The following is a 10890-nucleotide window of genomic DNA, read 5'->3' on the forward strand; positions in this document are numbered from 1 at the left end:
CTCGCAGTGACTAGCGCTGACCCGGATTAACGCATCTTCCCACCTCGCTACCTAGCCACCATCTCCTACCCTTACCCCTATCAGCCCCCAACACAATTTATCCCACATACTCAATAAAGGAAACATACCGTCTATCCCAACATCCCTCCCTCTTCTTGTAATGCAACTCAAGATCCAAGTAACCTTCTGCCAACACCAAACCACAATAGGGGCAGCAGGGTTCCTTCAGCAATCCATTCACCTTAGCCCACCTTAAGACCACTGATGTCTATATCGCCAAATTCAATTCATCCCACTGTTGGTACTGAGAATGTCAGAATCGGTTATGACATATCTGTAAACACTGGGACCATTTATCGAAATGTTCCACGAAGGTGGCGCGTTTCTTGGTGGCTGCAGCGGAAATGGCGGTACCACAACAGTGATACTCGTACCTCCATTGGTCAGGTAAAAAGAACCACTTCTTCGACAGTGTCACCTCACCTGGCAAGACGCAGCCACTACCATCATGTCTCTTCTCACACTAGGTGCAGGTTGTGGGATCTCCTATCAATACTATTTCTTCATCTCTTTCCACCATCAATGTGCCGTTAAATGGGTTACCTGCCACAACTAGCTCCCCATTTACAATTCCAACATGGCGGGGGATTCCCAGGCCCTGCCACTAATGATCCATCCACCAGCACTTCCACCTCAGAACTGCCAAATCCTTATACAAATGTTCATCAGCAGGACGTCCTCTAGTATAGTGGGGGCACTCAGTCCAGTGGTGTCGGCCTTCGTTCCCTTTATAGCTGTCATGGTTGACTATGCCCGTCCCACTCCGGATCCTTAACAAAATGTAGGAATCTATTCGAGTTAGGTCCCGTAGGTGCCGGGGTGCTTTTGGTTCCCGAGCATAATACTTGTACCCTTCCCTAGTGTGCCAGGACCCCCACTCTCCCTTATGCAGTTCCCTAGTCAGGGCCACATGACAAATCCTAAAACTAACCCCTTCCCAAAGCAGGGGACGCAAGGGGCGTCCAATACAGGCCTTAGCCTTCAGGTCGACCATCTCATTGCCATTAATGCCCACATGACCAGGGACCCAACTGAAACTAACATGAGAAAATTCATTTAACAAAGGAACTATTACCTCCCACAACTCGACCAAGTCACCATCAGAAAACATGTTGTCAACTATGATGAGGGCCGGCATGCAGTCCAAGAACACATAGACTGGGCATCTCTTAGCCATATCCTAAGCATGTTGGAGGGCACACACAACAGCAAACAACTCGCATTCCACAATTCTCCAGGATGGAGGAACCGAGCACCTGTCAACACGGATCAAGGCCCCTCTCTCAAACACCACCCAAGCTACACTTGCCCCCTCAGAGCACTTGGATCCGTCCATATATATGACCACATCTGAGGATGTACAGAGCTCCGTGTACAGCACACGGTGGTGTGCAGCTATCACCACCTTGTCTTTCCCAATTAAAATCATTGAGTACCAGGTGAGTTCCTTATCTGAAATCTGGCAATGTGCCACCTTGCCTTCCTCCTTCCACTGTAACTGTATTTCCCCGAACCAAGGATGCTGGTCACAATATCAGTAATTGATGAACCGGCTGTAACACCTCCGTTGTAGGTACCTTCCCTGAATAGCGACGGGTGGCACCCCGAACTCGGCTAACAGTATGTTGTTTACCAACCTCATAGGTGTTCGGAACACTGACCCGAGGCAATCATTAACGTGGACCTGAATTTACTTCACATACAACATGTGGTCAGTTACAAACTCAAGTCCATAGTAGACGGTCAGAAGGTAGGCTGCTTGTACCAAGCAGTAAGTCTCCTGCGCTCCTAATCCACCAACACTTCCAAATCTCCTCTCCAATGCCGCAATCCTTCTCCTAACATCTAACTCCCTTTTCAACCAATACCTTACATGAGAAGAAAAGTTAACAAATACATTAAACCTATATTCAAGAACCTGCAAGTTCTCCGAAGGCAACACCATATCTCCCAACAGTTTCATTCCTTCCCATGCCCTATCTCCAAACCCAATCCACTGAGTCTTAAGAGCACTGAATCCCATTCCTCTCACTCTGGCTATGCGGTCACAGTCTGCAAATATTTCTTCCACATCGTAGCGGGCAGTCTTACTTGATTCCGCTGCTACCATAATAACCCCGTCATCGACATACAAGACTACCAGTTGATGTACACTGGGTGTAACATGTTCGCAAGGTGCTAACCATGTTATCGGTAATAGATACGATAGTTGGCAGGTGGCCTGCTCTTCCAGAGAGGAGGTGAGAGCTGAAAACTAAAGGAGGCTTTGAGGGTGTACTGAGGAACAAAGAAGTAACCGTTCAACCAAGGATATTGAAATACTGTCTGTCGAAGTCTGCCTTTTCTATCGTAGAAACAGGCGGTCTTTAAATACAAAAATCTGTTCATGTCTAGCATGAATAAAACTAATCAAAGGTATCAACTGATACACTTTGGTAAAACTAATTAAGTATCAAAGTGATACTTAAAGTAAAACATAAAACAAAACCAAGTATCAAACGATACTTAAAACAAACCAAGTATCAAAGTGATACTTAAAACAAAACATAAAACACAACCAAGTATCAAACGATACTTAAAACAAATCAAGTATCAAAGCGATACTTAATACAAAACATAAAATAAAACCAAGTATCAAACGATACTTAAAACAAACTAAGTATCAAAGCGATACTTTAAACAAAACATAAAACAAAACCAAGTATCAAACGATACTTAAAACAAACCAAGTATCAAAGCGATACTTAAAACAAAATATAAAACAAAACCAATAATTGAGTACCCATACTGGTTACATTCCCCAAAACAAAACAACTGTTTAAACAAACAAAACTTAATAATCATCAAAAGCGGAGTCTGAGAAACTAAAGGTTTCAATTTCCGCCATCAGTTCTTCATCATAAGTGTCACACCAGGGACAAGAAGAAATTCTAAGAAAACATTTAGACTCAAAGAAATGCAAATCACAGTAGTCACGAATACCAGATTCATGCTATACATCAACCCAAGCCTTGTCGCAATCAGGACAGTAGTCTATCCAGAGGATTTCAAAGTAGTCTTCAAGTTGGATAGTATCGTGGTTCAACAACAGTCCAATAATCTGTTATCACAGCCTTACATTAAGTTCCACATGGGTTGACATCGTTATGGTATTCGGATGGTGAATGGTGATTAGATAAGGTTGTCGAGAGCCTGCTCCATAGTTTGATTTTCCTCATTACTGCTTTTGAATTCTGACTCAAAGTATGGTGCCCAAAACCCATCCCTAGTTTCGAGTTCCGTATGCCATCGCTCAGTCTTTGGCATTGTAGGTGTCTAGTACATGGTGATATAATTAATTGTTGGGGGGAGGGATTCATTTAGCATGTTATCTTTCCACCAATCATTCACCATATCCATTGTGTGCTCTAGTCCTTCTAGTGGTTCCTAGCTGTTTTCGCTTGTTGGGTATTCTTTTCATTTGACCAGGAACTGATCATTTCTATGCCAAAAGTTATTACGTGTTCGCAAGGTGCTAATTACGTTAACGGTAAAAGGTATGATAGTTGGCAGGTAACCTGCTCTTCCAGAGAGGAGGCGAGAGCTGAGGACTAAAGGAGGCTTCGAGGGTGTACTGAGGAATAAAGAAGTAACCGTTCAACCAAGTATATTGAAATACTGTCTGTCGAAGTCTGCCTCTTCTATCGTAAGAACAGGCGGTCTTTAAATACACAACTCTGTTCATGTCTAGCATGAACGAAACTAATCAAAGGTATCAATGATACACTTTGGTAAAACACTTTAAGTATCAAAGCGATACTTAAAACAAAACATAAAACAAAACCAAGTATCAAACGATACTTAAAACAAACCAAGTATCAAAGCGATACTTAAAACAAAACATAAAACAAAACCAAGTATCAAACGATACTTAAAACAAATCAAGTATCAAAGCGATACTTAAAACAAAACATAAAACAAAACCAAGTATCAAACGATACTTAAAACAAATCAAGTATCAAACGATACTTAAAACAAATCAAGTATCAAAGCGATACTTAAAACAAAACCAATAACTGAGTACCCGTACCAGTTACAAAAGTGATGGTCTCAGATTTCTTCAACTTCCCATTCATCTTTCTTATCAATGATGATAGGTGCAGGTCGAGAGTGGGTTCTTCCAGGGAACTTGGAGTTGTCATTTGGGTGGAATCGCTTGACAGCAGAGGCATGGAAAACTGCAGTATTGCGGCGGTACATGCGTCCATCCATTTGGACAGTGTAGTTTTCTGTATGCTCGTCAAAAGATAAGACCTTGAAAGGTCCTCGCCATCAGGGTTGTAGTTTCTTGCTGCGACCAACATTGGTAATGAACATGTTTCCATGTACCATGAGCATATCACCTGGTAGAATAGGGGTATGTTTGCGTCGTCGCTTCTGAGCAGTAGTAGTGCTTGGAAATCGGGTAGCTTTAACAGCCTGGAAGGCATCATTCCGAATTGCTTGATGGCGGTTTAGGTAGTCATTGGAGGCAGGGACTGAGGAGTTCTTAAATAGAGTTGTTGGTAGAAGAGGGTATTGGCGGCCGAAGATTGCCTTGTATGGAGATATTCCCATGGTGTCTGAAAATCCGGCATTGATATATGCGGTGAACTCAATGAGGGCTGGTTCCCAGTTTGTTTGATGTTCATTGATCATGTTCCTAATTCCAGTCTTGACTTCGCGGATTTTTCATTCTGCTTGACTATTAGTCTCATGATGTCCAGGAGCCGCCATAACATGGTTTATTCCAAGGGAGGTCAAGATTTGCTTCCAGAATCTGGTGGTGAAATGGGGATCAGCATCACTGACAATAGATAATGGATATCCATGAGGGGTGAATATGTATCGTTAGAGGTTATTCCAGGTATCTTTGCGGGAATCGGTAACCTTCATTGGTATCAGCCATGTGTATCCAGAAAACTGATCCACAGCTATGAAGATGGTGTCATATCCAGCAGATTTGTTGAATGGTCCTGTGAAATGGATTGTATAGGATTGGAATATTTCGCATGGTAGCTGGAGGGTTTGTGCTTTCCCTTCAGGTAGTTGTATTCGTTTCTTATTTGCCTGGCAGAGTTCATATTGTTTAACGAAATCGTGGAAGTCCTTTCGCATTTCAGGCCAGTAAACATATTCTGAGGTATATTGGATGTTGTGGTCCGCACTATGGTGTCCTTTGTTGTGGATTTCGGTAATGACATATTCCCTAATAGTTATTCCATTGAACATATGGCCTTTCAGGATATATAGGCAATGTTCACCATAACAGGTGCTGGTATAGACCATTCCATTGGATATGTTGTAGGGGGCGAGGTCACCATGTCTAGAACTGTCCATCGCTTTGAAATAGATCAGGTCAAGGCGATACCCTGCTATCATTTGGCTTCGAAAGGAAGAGGCTAATGCGTCTGTAGTTGATCTAACATCTTGTTCATCTTCAATGAGAGATCCTCTTGTCAGTTCAGTAGGGGCTTCCTCTTCTTCAAAGGTTTCATATAGCTGTCGGCGATGCTCAGGAATCGTGGGAGGCATGATAGAAACAATAGTCTCACTGTTGTATACTCATAAGGGTCCACTGTAGAGTGGTTGTGAATCGATTATGGAAAGAGAGGATGGTGGGGCTGACTGCAGAGGGTGTAGGTAATATATTGCATCCTCGTAAGCTGCTTCATATTCGAGTTCTTCAAGACCTTGGTGTCGTCTTGGGACAGGATTAAGAGCAAGGAGAGGTTGAGTCGACCCATCTTCATCCATTATCTCTTCTGCTCCTTCAGCGGTGTCAAAGCTGGTGATTTTGGAATCATCAGCAGATATATTGTACAGTCGCTGGTATCTGTTGCTGAATTTAATCTCAGTCTAGTGAAAAGGACAAATATCGAGGTAACAGTGGGACCTGTGGAGTCTGCTTTATTCAAGCTCGTGAGGAGGTGTGCTGCGGAGGGTGCAATTGTCTTTCCACTTGTCATCAATGTCTTTTCCTCGTTCTGTTCCGGCAGCTCTGTACATGGTGTAAGAGAAAGGATTTGAGGGAGCAGCAGAGCTGGCGGTAGCCATCGATGGTTCTTGTTCATAGGAGATGTCGTCAGAGCTGTCTTCGCTTTGTCTTGTATGGACATGAACAAGAGGAGGGTCTGTAAGTTCTTGGTTCTCATATAGGCGGGAGAGAGCATCAGCTAAATAGTTCGTTCTTCCAGGGGTATAGATGATTTTTGCATCGTATTTGCTGATCTCGCCTATCCATCTTGTTCTTCTCCTTCAAGGTATCTTTTCTGTTTTAAGATTAGTGAGAGGTTGGTGGTCGGTAACAATGGTGAAGGTATTGCCCATCAGAATGTGGTTGAAAGCGGCGAGAGCATCAATCACAGCAAGGGCTTCCTTGTCCATTGTTCTATAGTCCATTTGTGAATTAGTGAACTTCCTGCTGTGTAATGCCGCTTATCTTACCGTTTTATGTGAGGCCTCTTGTCCAACCCATGCTCCAACTCCAACCTCTGATGCGTCAGTAATCAGCCATATTGGTTCTGATTTACTATAGTCGATAGGTTGTATAACATTGGCATTTTTAATCAATTCCTTGATGTTGGTAAAGGCTTGGTCATGAGTGTGGGTCCAGACAAATTCTGCATTGCTGGTAAGGTCTGTGAGCGGTACTGTCACAGTGGCGTGGTGTAGTAGGAACTGGGAGATATAGTTGACTAGTTCTAGGAATTGCATGAGTTCCTTTTGATTGCGGGGTATTGTCCATTCTGTTAAACAGGATATTTTTCCAGGGGCTGCATGTATTCCTTCGTTATCTATAACATGTCCTAGGATATCGAGCTTATCGGCAAATAGGATTGATTTGTTTCTACTAGCATAGAACTTAGCTTCCCTTAGTTTGGTACAAACCAAACCAATATGGTAGGCAGGTTCTATTTTGGTGTTTGAGAAGATGAGAATATCATCAATGTAAACCTAGACAAAATGGTAGAGGTATTCGCTTAGGAGGTTTTCCATAATTCGCATAAAGGTGGCGGGCATTTTCATATCACCTTGCAACATAACTCGGCTAATGAAACTTCCGAAGGGTGTCTTGAAACTGTTATAGCATTCGGATTCTGGATCTAGCCTTGTTTGGAAGTAGGCATCACTTTGGTCAATTTTGCTTCGGAATCTAGCCCGTCCAACTGCATTCAGGATTTGGGTTTGATTCGGGATAGCAGAGCTGTCCATAACGGTGTTTTCATTTCATAGTTTGAGGTCAACCAAGGAGCTGATTCTTTTGCCATCTGCTTTGGGTTGAACAAATATAGGAGCAGCACCTGCGGGTTCTACTTGGTAGATGACTTTTCTTCTTTGTTGTTGGTTGATTCAGTCATATAGTGGGCTTTTGTATGTGTCAGGGATAGAGTAGGTGGGTTGGTTCTTAAGATTAGAGGGGTCTCGAAAACAGATGTGATAGTTCACTTCTCTCACAGGCGGTAGTTCTTCGGGAATCTGATCAGGGAAAACATCAGAGTATTTATTCAATAGCCGTTGGCCATTGCTTCACAGACTGCAGCTCGGTACTCTCCGCTTGTTGGCTTGCAAGAAACTCTGACCTTCTGATCTGGGAAATTGATGGTTGATTCCTCACACCTGATTACAGCTTTGTGGCAATTCAGGAATGGCATCCCTATCAAGGCATCATATTTGGCTAAGTTTCCGACTAGCATTTTCTGGGGGGGTAGGATGGCAGAACCAAGTCCAATAGTTGCACTGCAGGTTTTATGGCTTGTGGATCGTGATCCCATCACTGCCATATTGACTGGTATGGGTTGGTTAAGGTCTTGGGTTGGGAGTCCATAGACAGAGACAAAGGCATTGCTGATCATGTCTCTTCCGATCATGCCAGTGTCAAATAGGACTCAAGCCTTCTTGCCATTGATCAGAATAGTACCTTTCAGGGCAGTGTGAGCTTTAAATGTAGCCGGAGGTCGAACACTGTTGCACTCCACATCGATATATCCGATATGGATCTCCTCATATTCGCTGGATTGGGCATCATCACTATCACTCTCAACATTGTTGGCCGAGGCTTCTTGTTTAATTGCCTTTCCTTTCCCTTTCTTAGTAGGGCAGTGCTTTGCTATGTGTCCTGTTTTTCTACATTCAAAACATTCTCCTTTCTGCCTTCTCGATTCTTTAGAGTATTTGGTTTTCATCTTGAAAACCCATGGAGTATCATCTTCAGAGTTGCTGGAGGGCTTGTATCCTGGTTGGCTATTCCTGCTAGAGAATGTCAGTGTCTTGTATGTCTTGGTTTCATGGAGGATGCCTAGTATCATAGAATCGTCACTTAAGGATGTAGTTGGAAATGCTTCTTTTCTTCATTTGGTCCTTATACATCAATAGATCCGTAGCTACATCTGTAATCCTCTTGACATTTATTCCACTAACTTGCTGGAACTGGTTGAATTTGTTGTATAGGAGGTCGTTGGTGATAGAGGATTGGAATCGGCCTTTCAGGTAATTGAGGACTGGAGATCCTCTTAATTTTACATTTCCATCATAATCCTTATAGCATTGGTGGTATGCATCGGTTGCTTTTTTTTCACAGAATGATCCAATGTATAGTCCGGTTGGAGGGTCTTCCACATCTTCCCCTTGCAGGAGAAGATAGTGTGTGAGTTCCGTCGCCCATCGGTAAAAGGCTTCAGGTTTGAGGTCTTTTCCTTCTTCTGTGAACTTCGCTGGGAGGTGGAGTTTAAACTTAGGAGGTTCAAATACTGCGGGTACCTTCTCTTCTGTTAGGCAGAGACAACTTGATAGACTTCAAGATTGTCTAGACCAATCGAGATTCATTTTTGTAGACGGAGATTGTCTAGGAAGGCTCGGATTTAGCTTGTTTCGTTTATGACTACTAAGAGCAAAGTAAAGTAGGTAGAGTAGGATAGAATCGTAAAAACAATATTATATTGTTAAGGTGTCTTCTCCGTTGCTTGATAATGTCTAAAGCTTGGGAGGTACTGCGATATTTATCTTCCGCGTCTGAGTGTTCGCGGACTACATCTATTTATCATACAACTATGTACTTCTTTAATCGTAATTCCCAATGTCGAGTTTTCTTCCAAGGTGCGAAGACCTGTAGACCCTGAAAACTATCACACCCTCTTCGGTAATTAGATATTTCTTCTTAGGAAATGTACTGTCTCCAATAGTAATATCCCGATTAGTAGAGTCTTTAGACTTATGGCCTAGCTCTTAAGTCGAACTGAGTTGGCTCCAATTGTCTTTGCTATTGATAAAATGATCAGTTTTATCCACAGCTATATCTGCAAAGGTGGTCGTCATTACAACCATCGTAGGTCATCTGACTCCGATCCTTTGTAACTCCATACCCAACCAATAGATTTTCTCTGGATGACTTCCTATCAACTCGCAGGAAGCTATTCTACCAGATTGGTAATTAATCCCTCAGTCGGCAACCCTTGGTTGCTCTCTGGGTAGTAGGTTTCAGTAACCATTATAGTATTGAGAATTACTCCATGATTACGACGTGTTCCGAAACCCAGTTGCAACACTCCGTGAAGTTCGTTGGCTTCTTTGGTAGTGTCTTTTAGAGTTCTAGGCTCTTCTGGTGGATGTAAATGTATTGGTCTCTAGTAGAGATCCTTTATCATTTGATACCATCTCTTTGTACAAAATCGTCCCATTACTTACAGCCCGTGCCAAAGGTATCATGTCTTTGAAGCCAATTAACTCTCTGAGTAGTTGATGAAATCACTCCGTTCCACTTCCCAAACCTAGCCGAAGGTCCCCTCTCATATATCCTGCAAACAGGATCCGGTCAGACAGACAGCGGCGACGTATATAGTATTATTCTAACACCTTCAATTCTGTGGTAATATAGTCACAGGACACAACTGAGATTGATATATATGATGACACGTGGGCCCAGTAAGGGAGCCAGAGGGGGGTGTTGGAGACCAGAGATTCCAATTCCAAGTGGGATTACCCTACTTAGGGTGGTTTCTAGGTATTGGGTTTTGGTATTCCTAACATCTTCTTCAGGTCTAGCCAGAGATTTTCCTCCTACAGAGAGCCCTCCTCCTGTACTAGCCATATCTAATTCGCTACTAGATTCAGGGTCTATTGGAGGTTCAAAGGAAGGCTTCTTTGCTGGAGTAGAAGGGAATTCTCCTGGAGGTTGTGTATCTTCAATGTTTGCAGGTTCTCCCGGCTCTTTAGCAGAGCCCCGGGGTTGTTTCTTTCTTGTAAAGTCTTGTATAAGCATTTGCTTCCCACTCCTAGTCGTCAAAGACTCTATCTTGGATTTTGAGACAAAGCCGAATGTGCCGTGATTCTGCCGCATCTCTCCGCTAGCGTACTGAGGTGGATATCAATATGTTGATCAGGCCAAAATCTGGGGACAGGTTCTTAACCACTAGCTGAGGTTAAAAAAATGTAACCTGTTCGCAAGGTGCTAATCACGTTATCAGTAATAGATACGATAGTTGGCAGATGGCCTGCTCTTCCAGAGAGGAGGTGAGAGCTGAGAACTAAAGAAGGCTTCAAGGGTGTACTGAGGAATAAAGAAGTAACCGTTCAACCAAGTATATTGAAATAATGTCTGTCGAAGTCTGCCTTTTCTATCGTAGAAATAGGCGGTCTTTAAATACAAAAATCTGTTCATATCTAGCATGAACAAAACTAATCAAAGGTATCAATGATACACTTTGGTAAAACTAATTAAGTATCAAAGCGATACTTAAAGTAAAACATAAAACAAAACCAAGTATCAAACGATACTTAAAACAAACCAAGTATCAAAGCGATACTTAAAACAAA

Source organism: Tuber melanosporum, assembly GCF_000151645.1.
Source record: "Tuber melanosporum whole genome shotgun sequence assembly, scaffold_75, strain Mel28".
Lineage (NCBI taxonomy): Eukaryota > Fungi > Ascomycota > Pezizomycetes > Pezizales > Tuberaceae > Tuber > Tuber melanosporum.